Genomic DNA, 17500 nt, shown 5'->3' on the forward strand with positions numbered 1-17500 from the left:
ATCACAAAAAAAATTTTTTTAAAGAAATAAAAATATGCATAGAAATGAATGAAAATGAAAACGCAACAACCCAAAACAAAAGCCCAGGACCAGACGGCTTCACACCTGAACTGTACCAAAAATTTAGAGAAGAGCTAACACCTATCCTACTCAAACTCTTCCAGAAAATTGCAGAGGGAGGTAAACTTCCAAACTCATTCTATGAGGACAGCATCATCCTAATACCAAAACAAGACAAAGATGTCACACAAAAAAGAAAACTACAGGCTAATATCACTGATGAACATAGATGCAAAAATCCTTAACAAAATTCTAGCAAACAGAATTCAACAACATATTAAAAAGATCATACATTGTGACCAAGTGGGCTTTGTCCCAGGGATGCAAGGATTCTTCATTATCCATAAATCAATCAATGCAATACACTACATTAACAAATTGAAAGATTAAAAACCATATGATTATCTCAATAGATACAGAGAAAGCCTTTGACAAAATTCAACATCCATTTATGATAAAAAACACTCCAGAAAACAGGCATAGAAGAAACATGCTGCTGCTGCTGCTAAGTCGCTTCAGTTGTGTCCGATTCTGTGCGACCCCATAGAGGACCTCAACATAATAAAAAACATATGTGACAAACCCACAGCAGACACTATCTTCAATGGTGAAAAATTGAAAGCATTTCCCCTAAAGTCAGGAACAAGACAAGGTGCCCACTCTCACCATTACTATTCAACATAGTTTGGAAGTTTTGGCCACAGCAATCAGAGCAGAAAAAGAAATAAAAGGAATCCAGATTGGAAAAGAAGAAGTAAAACAATCACTGTTTGCAGATGACATGATGCTCTACACAGAAAACCCTAAAGACTCCACCTGAAAATTACTACAGCTAATCAGTAAATATAGTAAAGTTGAAGGATATAAAATCAACACACAGAAATCCCTTGCATTCCTACACACTAAAAATGAGAAAACAGAGAGAGAAATTAAGGAAACAATTCCATTCACCATTGCAATGAAAAGAATAAAATACTTAGGAACATATCTACCTAAAGAAACAAAATACCTATATATCAGATCAGATCAGATCAGTCGCTCAGTCGTATCCGACTCTTTGCAACCCCATGAATTGCAGCACACCAGGCCTCCCTGTCCATCACCAATTCCCAGAGTTCACTGAGACTCACGTCCATCGAGTCAGTGATGCCATCCAGCCATCTCATCCTCTGTCGTCCCCTTCTCCTCCTGCCCCCAATCCCTCCCAGCATCAGAGTTTTTTCCAATGAGTCAACTCTTCCCATGAGGTGGCCAAAGTACTGGAGTTTCAGCTTTAGCATCATTTCTTCCAAAGAAATCCCAGGGCTGATCTCCATCAGAATGGACTGGTTGGATCTCCTTGCAGTCCAAGAGACTCTCAAAGAGTCTTCTTCAACACCACAGTTCAAAAGCATCAATTCTTCGGCGCTTAGCCTTCTTCACAGTCCAACTCTCACATCCATACATGACCACAGGAAAAACCATAGCCTTGACTAGATGAACCTCTGTTGGCAAAATAATGTCTCTGCTTTTGAATATGCTATCTAGGTTGCTCATAACTTTCCTTCCAAGGAGTAAGCGTCTTTTAATTTCATGGCTGCAATCACCATCTGCAGTGATTTTGGAGCCCTCAAAAATAAAGTCTGACACTGTTTCCACTGTTTCCCCATCTATTTCCCATGAAGCGGTGGGACCGGATGCCATGATCTTCGTTTTCTGAATGTTGAGCTTTAAGCCAACTTTTTTACTCTCCACTTTCACTTTCATCAAGAGGCTTTTGAGTTCCTCTTCACTTTCTGCCATAAGGGTGGTGTCATCTGCATATCTGAGGTTATTGATATTTCTCCCGGCAATCTTGATTCCAGCTTGTGTTTCTTCCAGTCCAGCGTTTCTCATGATGTACTCTGCATATAAGTTAAATAAGCAGGGTGACAATATACAGCCTTGATGAACTCCTTTTCGTATTTGGAACCAGTCTGTTGTTCCATGTCCAGTTCTATCTGTTGCTTCATGACCTGTATACACATTTCTCAAGAGGCAGATCAAATGGTCTGGTATTCCCATCTCTTGAAGAATTTTCCACAGTTTATTGTGATCCATGCAGTTTAAAGGCTTTGGCATAGTCAATAAAGCAGAAATAGATGTTTTTCTGGAACTCTCTTGCTTATTCTATGATCCAGCAGATGTTGGCAATTTGATCTCTGGTTCCTCTGCCTTTTCTAAAACCAGCTTGAACATCTGGAAGTTCATGGTTCACATATTTGCTGAAGTCTGGCTTGGAGAATTTTGAGCATTACTTTACTAGCGTGTGAGATGAGTGCAATTGTGTGGTAGTTTGAGCATTCTTTGGCATTGCCTTTCTTTGGGATTGGAATGAAAACTGACCTTTTCCAGTCCTGTGGCCACTGCTGAGTTTTCCAAATTTGCTGGCATATTGAGTGCAGCACTTTCACAGCATCATCTTTCAGGATTTGGACTAGCTCAACTGGAATTCCATCACCTCCACTAGCTTTGTTTGTAGTCATGCCATAGAAAAGTATAAAACACTGATGAAGGAAATCAAAGAGGAGACAAATAGATATATATTTGACAAATATACCGTGTTCATGGATCGCAATAATCAATAAAGTGAAAATGAGAATACCTCCCAAAGCAATCTATAGATTTCAATGCAATCCCTATCAAGCTACCAATGGTATTTTTCACAGAACTAGAACAAATAATTTCACAATTTGTATGGAAATACAAAAATCCTCGAATAGCCAAAGCAGTCTTGAGAAAGAAGAATGGAACTGGAGGAATCAATCTGCCTGACTTCAGGGTGTACTACAAAGCTATAGTCATCAAGACAGTATGGTACTGGCACAAAGACAGAAATATCCATCAATGGAACAAAACAGAAAGCCCAGAGACAAATCCACACACCTATGGACACCTTATCTTTGACAAAGAAGGCAAGAATATACAATGGAGAAAAGACAATTTCTTTAACAAGTGGTGCTGGGAAAACTTGTCAACCACAGGTTAAAGAAATAAACTACAACACTTTCTAACACCATACACAAAAATAAACTCAAAATGGATTAAAGATCTAAATGTAGGACCAGAAACTATAAAACTTCTAGAGAAAAACATAGGAAAACACTCTCCGATGTAAATCACAGCAGGATCATCTCTGACCCACTTCCCAGAGTAATGGAAATAAAAGCAAAAATAAACAAATGGGACCTAATTAAACTTAAAAGATTTTGCACAACGAAGGAAACTATAAGCAAGGTGAAAAGACAGCCTTCAGAATGGGAGAAAATAATAGCAAACGAAGCAACTGACAAAGAATTAATCTCAAAAATATACAAGCAACTCCTGCAGCTCAAGTCCAGAAAAATAAACGACCCAGTCAAAAAATGGGCCAAAAACCCAAATAGACATTTCTCCAAAGAAAACGTACAGATGGCTAACAAACACATGAAAAGATGCTCAACGTCACTCATTATCAGAGAAATGCAAATCAAAACCACAATGAGGTACTATTTCATGCCAGTCAGAATGGCTGCTATCCAAAAGTCTACAAACAATAAATGCTGGAGAGAATGTGGAGAAAAGGGAACCCTCTTATACTGTTGGTAGGAATGCAAACTAGTACAGCCACTACGGAGAATAGTGTGATTTCTTAAAAAAATTAGAAATAGAATTTTCATATGACCCAACAATCCCACTGCTAGGCATACACATCAAGGAAACCAGAATTGAAAGAGACATGTGTACCCCAATGTTCATCACAGCACAGTTTATAATAGACAGGACATGGAAGCAACCTAGATTTCCATCAGCAGGTGAATGGATACAAAAGCCATGGTACATACACAAAATGGAATATTGCTCAGCCATTAAAAAGAATACATTTGAATCAGTTCTAATGAGGTGGATGAAACTGGAGCCTATTATACAGCGTGAAGTAAGCCAGAAAGAAAAACACCAATACAGTATACTAATGCATATACATGGAATTTAGAAAGATGGTAACAATAACCCTGTATGTGAGACAGCAAAAGAGACACAGATGTGTAGACCAGTCTTTTGAACTCTTTTGGAGAAGGCGAGGGTGGGATGATTTGGGAGAATGGCATTGAAACATGTATATTATCATATGTGAAACAGATTGCCAGTCCAGGTTTGATGCATGAGACAGGTTGCTTGGGGCTGGTGCACTGGGATGACCCAGAGGGATAGGATGGGAGGAAGGTGGGAGGGGAGTTCAGGATGGGGAAGACATGTACACCATGCCTGGTTCATGTCAATGTATGGCAAAAACACTACAGTATTGTAAAGTAATTAGTCTCCAACTAAAATAAATAAGTTAAAAAAATAGCTACATATATCCTCTCTATAAGACATACACATGAATACCTTCTTCCTTCTTAAATGTAAAACTTAAGTATAAGCCTGTTTTCTTATTAGTTACCTCTCAGTGAAAGTCATCACCTGCAGCAAATTTTGATGGATGGTTATTGAATTTTCTCTTAACCTATTTTGTAAATTACATGCTTTGCATATTATTATCTGAAATGGTGATAACACATATTTTTAATTGGATTAAACATGTGATTGGTTCTAGGATCAAAAAGAGTGATAATGAAATACATTTTGTATCTTAGTATTCAAGTTAACAAAATTTTTGTTTCTGGCTCATGTGACATCCAAATTAGTTTCAAATTTAATTTTCTCTGTAGCACATCTCTCTCTAAATTGCAGATTCAACAACATCACCTTACTTTTCTGAAAAATAATTGATATTTTAATTTATTATTTATTAATTATTTGTCTATAAATAACATACTTACAGAGTAGGCAGGAAGCAAAATTCATGCAATGAGATGAATTAACTGGGGTTAGGATAGTACCTAATACCCATTGGTCTCTGTGAGCCTCTAGTGCTCAGTAAGGACCACTGGCATCAAGGGAGAACCAAGTTCCAGACTTCCTAGACTTGTGACCTATAATAATTCTCAGAATTTCAAAATAAGATAGGAAATGTCTTCTAATATGTTCCCAGGAATCCAAAGTCAGAGCATAACTTCCTATGTGCATTTTGGGGATATAGCAAGTTTACTTCACATTCTAGAGAAGAGTTAGCTTCACAAAGCCATTGTATTTTGAAATTGGATAACATGACCCAGAGGGATGGTATGGAGAGTGAGGTGGGAGGGGGGTTCAGGATGGGAAAGACGTGTGCACCTGTGGTGGATTCATGTTGATGTATGGCAAAACTAATACATTATTGTAAAGTAGTTAGCCTCCAATTAAAGTAAATAAATTTGAAAAAAAGTTAGTCTAAGTAGAGAAAGTATTCTTACTTGTGGAGTTGTTAAGGTTGTAGTACTGCTCATAGTGTCTTCCATTTGTTGTGTTTGAACATTCAGTGCTTCAAACTGCAGTATCAAATTTATCCTCTTCAGGGCAGAAATCTGGCAAAAATTCATATGGTCATAAGGAAAAACTTACTCTGAGAAAATACTCTCAGAATATCAATTTATTTATTTATTTACTTTTACCTTTTCAAGGTTCATACTTCTCAGTTTAGCATCCATAGTCTTAAATACACCTGCCATGAACTTGGTTACCTATAGAGAGTATTTAGAAATGACTTAGAATCCTGTAATATAAACAATCTCAAAATTTTTATAGTTTCTTATTTTACTTGTAGATCATCTTACAAAATTATCTACCACTTTATTAACAGTAAAAGTGCAGTATGTATTTCTGGTCTAGGCACTGACTATCTTTTATCTTTATTCATTTCAAGACAACTAATTAGACCTTAGTTGAAAAGCCACTACAAAAATCATTTTCCTCACTAAGCATTTTGACTATATCTCTCCTTCCCATGAAGGACTTTACCAGTAAGTACCCTTGTAGCACCTTGCAACAAGGTAACTTTAGACTTCTGACAATTCTTAATATCTTCAACAACTTAAATCAAAATACTAAGGTTTACCTTGCCCATTGTTACTGCAGTTTCAACTCGAGCTGCCACATCATCAACCCTAGCACTCATTCTCAAGAACTTAATTGCTTGCTTCTTCTGACAGATTGCATTTTCGGTGTGTATTCATGCAACTTCTATATTTCCCTTCTCAATAGCCTGTTTTTAACAGAGCAAATGTAAATAGTGATGTAAAACACCAAAAAGAAATACTGGGAGTGAAAGTACAGATATTTTAGAAATGGGAAAACAATGCTCAACTAACCAATTTTTAAAAATATTTAAGAGCTTTTACAATTAGTTTTTTTAGCAAATAAAAGGAGAATTTGGGAGCCATCCAGATATGGTGGAGGAATAGAATGGGGAGACCAATTTCTCCCCAAAAAATTCATCAAAAGATAATTTGAATGTTGTGCAACTTTCACAAAAAATTTTTTGAATGCTGGCAGGGGACACCAGGTACCCAGAAAGGCATCCCAATCTCTTTGAAAGGAGGTAGGATAAAATATAAAAGATGGAAACAGAGACAAAAGATTTAGGGATGGAGACTGTCCTGGAGAGGGTGTCATGAAGGAGGAGACGTTTCCACACAGTAGGAAACCCTCTCACAGACGTGTCTGTGGGAAGCTTTGGAATCTCAGAGGGCAAAATAAATTGGAGGAAAAAAACCCTCACAGAATACATGCCAAACTGCAACTACTAGCAGATAAGTGGTACAGCAGCGAGTGAGGGCTGGGTAGGGAGGCACAGGCTGCATAGTTGGTCCTTAGGGTAAGGACTGGGCCTAAATGCCCTGAGGACAATCTGAGGGAGCTAATGTGGGATAGTAACACAAGCTGTTGGATCACTAGAGACAAAAGGCTCTAACTCCTCACAGTGACCCCTGGTGCTCTCACAGAACAAAGTATTGAACGAATACCAAAGGAGAGCAACCCAGATGCCATATACGGTCCTCCCTCTCCAGAGGCAGAGAGGGAGATGTATGACAGCCAGAGCCAGAAGGCAAGGGGCTGCTGCCATCTTGGCCCCAGATACTGCATCTTCCTCCCAACTATGAGCAGGATGCCAGTTTCTAACCACATATTCCTGGGATCCTGGATGCTTCACATCTGCCAGGAGTGTCACAGCCTGAGATCAGCTTCCCAGAGGAGACACACAGCACACCTGAGACTACCCTCTGGGCACAGCAGGGAAACCAAGTGGCTGGGACTGGGTAGGTGCATAACACACATAGTCCATCTGGGTCAGTGCACTTGCCAAATACCTGGTCACCGGAATTGCTTGGACCTGGGAAGGGCAAAAATTGAACAGTCCATTGGGGTCTGTGCCCTTGCAGAGTACCGAAGCACCTGAGCAGCTTAGACCAGGGAAGGACACAAAATGCAGGGCACTCTTGGGACAGTGCCACTGCAGAGCAACCGGAAGCCTGAGCAGTGTAGACCTGGGAAGTACACACCGCCTTGGGCTGTGTCAAAACCAGTGCGGTCCATCCACTGCAAGCACTCCTCACACATGACAGTGGTATTTGTTTGCAATGTCCCTCCTTCCCCACAGCACAACTGAACTGCTGCTGCTAAGTAGCTTCAGTCATGTCCGACTCTGTACGACCCCATAGATGGCAGCCCACCAGGTTCCCATGTCCCTGGGGTTTTTTAGGCAAGAACACTGGAGTGGGTTGCCATTTACTTCCCCAATGCATGAAAGTGAAAAGTGAAAGTGAAGTTGCTCAGTCATGCCCGACTCTTAGTGACCCATGGACTGCAGCCTTCCAGGCTCCTTCCATGGGATTTTCCAGGCAAGAGTACTGGAGTGGATTGCCATTGCTTTCTCTGCACAACTGAACAGCTGAGCCTAAATAAGTGGCCACATTCACCCCTTGTGTCAAGGCGGAAATTAGATACTGAAGAGACTTGCAAACAGAAGAAGCCAAATTAAACAAACAAGGGGGAACTGCTCTGGAAGTAACAGGTGCAACAGACTAAGACCCTGAAGTTAATGCTGAGACTGTGCATGTAAGGAGCAACTGGAGACCTTGAGAACAAGTATAAGCTGGAACAAGGGGCTATCTGACACTGAATTGACCCAACACTGTCTCAAATGCTCCACAGAATTTCCTAGATATATTTTTGTTATTATCACTTCTTAACGTTTTTAAAACATTAGTTCTTTATTATGCCTTTAACTTTCATTTTATAGCCTACTATTACCTTTCAAAAAACCCCTATTTTAAAAAACAAATTCCGCCTTACCGAGGAGGGGAGATATCTCTTTGGCCTCTGTAGGCTTAGGCCCGCTAGGGTTGTGGGTGTTGGCATTTTTCAACGCGTCTCCCATCAGTTTCCCAGGTCCTGTGCGCTGTCTTTATACTAGGGAATTAAAAAACAGTGGAATGGAAAGCAATTGTGGTCATCCCATGTTAAGCGCCTCGTCAGCAATGTATACATTCCTGCTGGGGGCCATATTCATTACTTTAAGCTCAAGTCGCATCCTACTGGTAAAATATTCAGCTAATGAAGAGAACAAATATGATTATCTTCCAACTACTGTGAATGTGTGCTCAGAACTGGTAAAGCTGGTTTTCTGTGCGCTTGTGTCATTCTGGGTTTTAAAGAAAGAAGATCATCAAAATAGAAAGTTGAGATGTGGTTCCTGGAAGGAATTCTTTAATTTCATGAAGTGGTCCATTCCTGCCTTTCTTTATTTCCTGGATAATTTGATTGTCTTCTATGTCCTTTCCTATCTTCAGCCTGCCATGGCTGTTATCTTCTCAAATTTTAGCATTATAACAACAGCTCTCCTATTCAGGATAGTACTGAAAATCTCTGTACATTAATAGGGAACCAAGAAGTTCCTAAAATTAATGTATTTGTTATTTGGAGTTTGGAGATGATAAAAAGTGACAAATTGTCTTTATTAAAGTCCTTGAGATAAGTATATTATTTAAGCTGTAACTGGCAGAGGATTTGCATCACATTTAAATAGTCTCTGCTGCAAAGAAAAGGCCAGAATGTCCTAAAGTGATACAGGATCTGGGTACTTAACTCTGGTTTAATTTGTTGTTTAATGATGGTGGTGATGATGGAAAATAAAATAACTTTTTGTTAAAAAAAAAAAAAACAAATTCCATATATATATATTTTTAATTTTTGTGATAGATTTTATTTTGTATTTTTATATTGTATTTTTAAGAGTCTAACCTCTATTCTAGGTTCTTAATCTTTGCTTCCCCATATTTTTTAATCAGTTTTGTACCTGATTGGAGTATCCATTTTCAGTATCCATTTTCACTTAGAGATTTGATTACTGGCTTGATTGCTTACTCCCCTTTTGATTCTCTCCTTTCTCCTCCAGGTCACATCTATCTCCTTCCTCCCTCTTCTCTTCTCTACATAATTCTGTGAAACTCTCTTGGTGTTATGGCCTATGGAGAGCACTTAGGGATTTGATTACTGACTTGATTGTTCCCTCCCCTTTTGATTCTAACTTTTCTCCTCCTGGTACCTCTGTCTCCCTCCTCCCTCCTCTCTTCTCTATATAACTCTATGAATCTCTGGGTGTCCCTGGTTGTGGAGAATTGTTTCACCATTAACCTATGGGTTTTATCTTCTGTGCTGTATGGTTGAGAATTCTTGAGGCTACTGTAATAGATGGACCAAAAGCCAGAGGCAGGAAACTTAACTCCACAACTTTAGAACATCAGAGAACACCTGATAGCAGGGAACATTAATAGATAAGAGCTCACCCCCAATTCTCCATACCTACACTGAAACCAAGCTTCACCCAAGAGCCAACAAATTTCAGTGTAAGACACACCATGCTTATTCTCCAGAAAAACTGGAGCACAACACTGAACATTAAAAGACAGGCTGCCCAAAGCCACGCCAAACCCATGGACACCTCAAAAGTCACTACATTGCACTCCAGAAAGAATAGATCCAGTTCTACCCACCAGAACACAGATGCAAGCTTCCCCAAACAGGAATCCTTGACAAGGCACTAGTCCAACTCCACCCACATGGAGCACACTCCACAATTAAGAGGAACCATGATCTTCCAGCCTGCATAAAGGGCACCCCAAACACAGAAACCTTAAAAAAAAAAAAAAAAACTGACAAGGCATAGAAATATTCAGCAGGTGAAGGAACATGATAAAAACCCACTAAACCAAAACAAAGAGGAAGAGATAGGGAGTCTACCTGAAAAAAAAAAAATCAGAATAATGATAGTAAAGATGATCCAAAACTTGAAAACAAAATGGAGTTACAGATATATAGACTAGAGACAAGGATTGAGAAGATGCAAGAAATGTTTAACAAGGACCTAGAATAAATGGAAACCCACTCCAGTATTTTTGCCTGGAGAGTCCCATGGACAGAGGAACCTGGTGGGATACAATCCATGGGGTCACGAAGACTCAGACACGACTGTGCGACTAACACACAGAAGAAATAAAGGAGAGTCAATCAATAATGAACAATGCAATAACTGAGATTAAAAGCACTCTGGAGGGAACCAACCATGGAACAACTCAGGCAGAAGAGAGGATAAGTGAGTTGGAAGATAGAATTGTGGAAATAAATGAAGCTGAGAGGAAAAAAGAATTAAAAGAAATGAGGACAACCTCAGAGACCTCTGGGACAATGTTAAGCACACCAACATTCAAGTGATAGGTGTCCTATAAGAAGGAGACAAAAATAAAGGGCATGAGAAAATACTTGAGGAGATAATAATCAAAAAGTCCCTAAAATGGAGAAGGAAATAGCCACCCAAGTCCAAGAAACCCAGAGAGTCCCAAATAGGATAAATGCAAGGCAAAACACTGCAAGACACATATTAATCAAAATAACAAAAATTAAACACAAAGAGCAAATATTAAAAGCTTGGGGCTGGTGCACTTGGATGACCCAGAGGGATGGTGTGGGGAGGGAGGAGGGAGGAGGGTTCAGGATGGGGAACACATGTATGCCTGTGGCGGATTCATTTTGATATTTGGCAAAACTAATATAAGTATGTAAAGTTTAAAAATAAAATAAAATTAAAAAAAAATAAATAAAAGCAGCAAGGGAAAAGCAACAAATAATAGACAAGGGGATCCCCATATGGATAACAGCTGATCTTTTAATAGAAACTCTTCAGACCAGAAGGGAATGGCAGGACATACTTAAAGTGATGAAAGAGAGAAACCTCAACAAAGATTACTCTGCTGAGCAAGTATCTCATTCAGATATGAAGGAGAAACCAAAAGCTTTACAGACAACCAAAAGCTGAGAGAATTCAGCACCACCACAACAGCTCTTCAATAAATGCTAAGGGATGTTATCTAGACAGGAAACACAGAAAAAGTTTATAAAAATAGAGCTCAAAACAACAATGTAAATGGAAATGGGAACATACTTATCAATAATTACCTTAAATATAAATGGGTTAAATGGTCCAACCAAAAGACAAAGACTGGCTGAACGGATACAAAACAAGACCCATACATGAGCTGTCTACAATAGACACACAACAAACCTAGGGCACATGCAGACTGAAAGTGAGAGGTTGGAAAACAATATTTCATGTAAATGGAGACTAGAAGAAAGCAGAGTAGCAATACTCAGATAAAACAGACTGAAATCAAATCGTGAGAAGAGACAATGAAGGACATTACATAATGATCAAAGAATCAATCCAAGAGGATGTAAAAATAATAAATATATATATGTGCCCAATATAGGCACACCTCAATATATAAGGTAAAAGCTAACAAGTATAAAAGAGGAAATTAAGCGTAACACAACAATAGTGGGGGACTTTAATACCCCACCTACACCTAAGGAATAGATTAACCAAACAGAAAATTAGCAAGGAAACACAAACTCTAAATGATACAATGGCCCAGTAAGACCTAACTAATATCTAGATGGCATTTCAACCAAAACAATGAATTTCAACTTTTTCTCATGTGCACATGGAACATTCTCCAGGATAGATCACATTCTGGGCCATAAATCTAGCAATGGTAAATTAAAAAAAAAAAATACTGAAATACTTTTAAGCATCTTTTCTGATCACAATGAAGTAAGATTAGATGTTAACTACAGGGGGGAAAAACTGTTAAAAACACAAACATACAGAAGCTAAAATACATTCTTCTGAATAACCAACAGATCATGGCAAAAATCAAAAAGTAAGTCAAAATATGCATAGAAACAACTGAAAATGAAAACATGACAATCAAAAACCTATGAAACTCAGTAAAAGCTGTGCTAAAAGGGAAGTTCATAGCAATACAAGCCTATCTCAAGAAACAAGAGAAACATCAAATAAACCTAACTTTACACCTAAAGCAACTAGAAAAAGCAGAAATGATTAACCCCATAGTTAGTAGAAGTAAATAAATTATAAATATCAGAGCAGAAATAATTGGAAAAAAATGAAGGAGAGTATAGCACATATCAACAAAACTAAAAGCTCATTGTTTGAAAAGATAAAATAGACAAAGCATTAGCCAGACTCATCAAGAAAAAAAGGGAGAATAATCAAATCAATAAAAAATTAGAAATGAAAATGGAGAAATAACAACAGACAACACAGAAATAAAAAATATCATGAGACTATTATGTGCAATTATATACCAATAAAATGGACAACTAGGAAGAAAAGGACAAATTCTTAGAAATGTATCAGTTCAGTTCAGTTCAGTCACTCAGTCGTGTCCGACACTTTGCGACCCAAAGAATCACAGCACGCCAGGCCTCCCTGTCCATCACCAAATCTCGGAGTTCAGACAAACTCACGTGCATTGAGTTGGTGATGCCATCCAACCATCTCATGCTCTGTCATCCCCTTCTCCTCCTGCCCCCAATCCCTCCCAGCATCAGAGTCTTTTCCAATGAGTCAACTCTTCATATGAGGTGGCCAAAGTACTGGAGTTTCAGCTTTAGCATCATTCCTTCCAAAGAAATCCCAGGACTGATCTCCTTTAGGATGGACTGGTTGAATCTCCTTGCAGTCCAAGGGACTCTGAAGAGTCTTCTCCAATACCACAGTTCAAAAGCATCAATTCTTTGGTGCTCAGCCCTCTTCATAGTCCAACTCTCACATCCATACATGACCACAGGAAAAACCATAGCCTTGACTAGACGGACCTTTGTTGGCGACGTAATGTCTCTGCTTTTGAATATGCTATTTAGGTTGGTCATACTTTTCTTTCAAGGAGTAAGTGTCTTTTAATTTCATGGCTGAAATCACCATCTGCAGTGATTTTGGAGTCCCCCCCCCCCCCACAAAAGTCAGCCACTGCTTCCCCATCTATTTGCCATGAAGTGATGGGACCAGAGGCCGTGATCTTAGTTTTCTGAATGTTGAGCTTTAAGCCAACTTTTTCATTCTCCTCTTTCACTTTCATCAGGAGGCTTTTTAGTTCCTCTTCACTTTCTACCATAAGGGTGGTGTCATCTGCATATCTGAGGTAATTGATATTTCTCCCAGCAATATTGATTCCAGCTTGTGTTTCTTCCAGCCCAGGATTTCTCATGATGTACTCTGCATATAAGTTAAATAAGCAGGGTGACAATATACAGCCTTGACATACTCCTTTTCCTATTTGCAAACAGCCTGTTGTGTTATAACATTCCAAAATTCAATCAGGAAGAAATAGAAAATCTTAACAGATCCATCACAAGAACAGAAATCAAAACTGTAATAAACTGCCTTCCAACAAAAGTCCAGGACCAGTTGACTTCACAGGTGAATTCTACCACAAATTTAGAGAAGAGCTAAAAACTATCCTACTCAAATTCTTTCTGAAATCTTCAGAGGAAGGTAAACTCCCAAACTCATTCTATGAGTCCACCATCAGTCAAACACCAAACACAAAGTTGCTACAAAAAAAAAAAAAAGACTACAGACCAATATCACTGGTGAACATAGATGCAAAAATCCTCAACAAAATTCTAGCAAACACAATTCAAGTACATATTAAAGGATTATTCATCTGACCAAGTGGGTTTTATCCCAGGGATGCAAGGATTCTTCCAATATTTACAAAACAGTAAATATGATATACCATATTAACAAACTGAAAGATAAAAACCATATTATTATCTCAACAGGTGAAAAGAAAGCCTTCAACAAAATTCAACACTCATTATCTTCAAAACTCTCCAGAAAGCAGGCATAGAAGGAACATAGCTCAACATAATAAAAGTCATATATGACAAACCCACAGCAAACATTATCCTCAGTGGTGAGAAATTAAAAGCATTTACTCTAAAGTCAGGAATAAGACAATGATGCCCACTCTTACCACTAATATTCAACATAGTTGTGGAAGTCCTAGCCACAGCAGAGAATAAAAAGAAATAAAAGGAATCCAGCTTAAAAAAGAAACAGTAAAACTCTCACTGTTTGCAGATGACATTATCCTCTACATAGAAAACCCCAAAGATACCACCATAAAATTACTAGAGCAAATCAATGAACATAGCAAACTTTAAAGATATCAAAATTAATGCACAGAAATCCCTTGTATTCCTATACTAACAATGAAAAACAGAAAGAGAAATTAAGGAAACAATCCCATTCATCAGTGCAACACAAAGAATACAGTAGTTAGGAATAAATTCATCTAAAGAAACAAAAGACCTATATACAGAAAACTATAAAACACTGATGAAAGAAATCAAAGATGACACAAATAGATGGAGAAATATACCATGTTTGTGGATTGGAAGGATCAACATAGTGAAAATGAGTATACAACCCAAAGCAATCTATAGATTCAACTCAATCATTATGAACTAACCAAACATATTTTTCACAGAACTAGAACAAATAATTTCACAATTCATATGGAAACATAAAAAAAACTCAAATAGACATAACAATCTTCAGAAAGAAGAATGGAACTGGACAAATCAACCTGCCTAACTTCAGACTATACTACAAATCTACAGTCATCCAGACAGCATAGTACTGGTATGAAGAGAGAAATATAGTTCAATTGAACGAATAGAAAGCCCAGAGATAAATCCATGCACCTATGGACAATTTATCTTTGACAAAGGAGGCAAGAATATACAATGGAGAAAAGACAATCTCTTTAACAAGTGGTGCTGGGAAAACTGATCAACCACCTGTAAAAGAGTGAAACTAGAACACTTTCTAACACCATACACAAAAGTAAACCCAAAATGGATTAAAGATCTAAACGTAAGACCAGAAACTATAAACCTCTTAGAGGAAAACATAGGCAGAACATTCTCTGACATAAATCACAGCAAGATCCTCTCTGACCCACCTCCCTGAGTAATGGAAATAAAAACAAAAATAAACAGATGAGGCCTAATTAAACTTAAAAGCTTTTGCACAATGAAGGAAACACTAAACAAGGTGAAAAGGCAGCCTTCAGAATGGGAGAAAATAATAGCAAATGTAACAACTGATAATGAATTAATCTACAAAATATAAAAGTAACTCATGAAGTTCAATACCAGAAAAACTAACGGCCCGATCAAAAAGTGGGCTGAAGAACTAAACAGACAGTTCCCCAAAGAAGACATACAGGTGGCTAATAAACACATGAAAAGATGCTTAACATCAGAGAAATGCAAATCAAAACCACAACGAGGTACCATCTCACAGCAGTCAGAATGGCTGCCATCAAGCTGAGTACCAAAGAAATGATGCCTTTGAACTGTGGTGTTGCAGAAGACTTATGAGAGTCCCTTGAACTGCAAGGAGATCCAACCATTCCATCCTAAAGGAAATCAGTCCTGAATATTCATTGGAAGGACTGACACTGAAGCTGAAACTCCCATATTTTGGCCACCTGATGTGAAGAAATGACTCATTTGAAAAGACCCTGATGCTGGGAAAGATTGAAGGTGGGAGGAGAAGGGGATGACAGAGGATGAGATGGTTAGATGGCATCACCGACTCAATGGACATGGTTTGAGTAAACTCCAGGCGTTGGTGATGGACAGGAAGGCCTGGCGTGCTGCAATCCATGGGGTCACAAAGAGTTGGATATGACTGAGCAACTGAACTGAACTGAAGTGAACTGAAAAAATCTACAAATAAATGCCAGAGAGGATGTGGAGAAAAGGGAATCCTCTTACACTGTTGGTGGGCATTAAAACTAGTATAGCCACTATGGAGAACTTTGTGGAGATTCCTTATAAAACTGGAAATAGAACTGCCATACAACCCATCAATCTCACTGCTGGGCATACACACTGAGGAAACCAGAATTGAAAGAGACACATGTACACCAATGTTCATTTCAGCACTGTCTACAGTAGCGAGGACACAGAAGCAACTTAGACGTCCACCGTCAGACGAATGGATCAGGAAGTTGTGGTACATATATACAATGGAATATTACTCAGCTATAGAAAATAACTCATTTAGTCATTTCTAATGAGGTGAGTGAAGTGAAGTGAAGTGAAAGTTGCTCAGTCGTGTCTGACTCTTTGTGACCCTATGGACTATACAGCCCATGGTATTCTCTAGGCCAGAATACTGGAGTGGGTAGCCTTTCCCTTCTCCAGGGGATCTTCCCAACCCAGGGATCGAACCCAGGTCTCCCGCACTGCAGGTGGATTCTTTACCAGATGAGCCACAAGGGAAGCCCAATGAGGTGAATAAAATTGGAGCCTATTATATACAGTGTAGTAAATCAGAAAGAGAAACACCAATATAGTATATTAACACATACACATGGAGTTTAGAAAAATGGTAACGACGATCCTATATCCAAGACAGCAAAAGAGGCACATATGTAAAAAAAGATTTTTGGACTATATGGGAGCAGGTGAGGTTGGGATGATTTGAGAGAATAACACTGAAACATGTATATTACCATTTGTAAAATAGATGACCAGTGCAAGTTTGATGCATGAAACAGGGCATTCAAAGCTGGTGTTCTGGGACAACCCAGAGGGATGGAGTGGGGACAGAGGTGAGAAGGGGATTCAGGATTGGGGAACATATGTGCATCCATGGCTGATTCATGTTAATATATGGCAAAAACCACCACAATATTGTAAAGTAATTAGCCTCCAATTAAAGTAAATAAATTTAAATTTTAAAAAGACTATATATATATATATACTTAATTTTGCCTAAAATAGGAGAATTTATAGTTCTTTATTTTTATTTATGATTAAAAGTTATATGCTTGTTAACATTTTAAGAAATTAGAAGATAAAGTTCAAATTTTTTAATTTTTCCAATAATCTCTCAGCCACTACCACTTATTAATATTTTAGTGTAAAGTATTCCAAGTACATAAACCTATAAATTACAAAAGTACATGCATAAGAGCATACTGTTTTCTCACCTAATTAAAAACTTTTTAAGTCAATAAGTATATGACAACATCATATTTCTAGCAGCTGTCTTATAAGGATATACCATTAACCAGGGCTTTTATTGTGTGGTAAAACTAATGATATAGTACATAAAATTATTATAGATATTACACAGACA

At 38.2% G+C, this 17500-nt stretch overlaps 1 pseudogene across 1 annotated transcript; it reads left to right on the top strand.

Moving 5' to 3' along the window:
• The first annotated feature begins 8274 nt into the window (after positions 1–8274).
• LOC147340694 (UDP-sugar transporter protein SLC35A5 pseudogene) lies at positions 8275–9143 on the top strand (annotated as a pseudogene). Its single transcript, XR_015159868.1, has one exon. The product of XR_015159868.1 is annotated as a UDP-sugar transporter protein SLC35A5 pseudogene (transcript).
• Positions 9144–17500: the final 8357 nt, after the last annotated feature.

Source organism: Bos grunniens, chromosome X (genome assembly GCF_055505025.1).
Source record: "Bos grunniens cultivar Pamir isolate PY7600 chromosome X, Bosgru_T2T1.0, whole genome shotgun sequence".
NCBI lineage: Eukaryota > Metazoa > Chordata > Mammalia > Artiodactyla > Bovidae > Bos > Bos grunniens.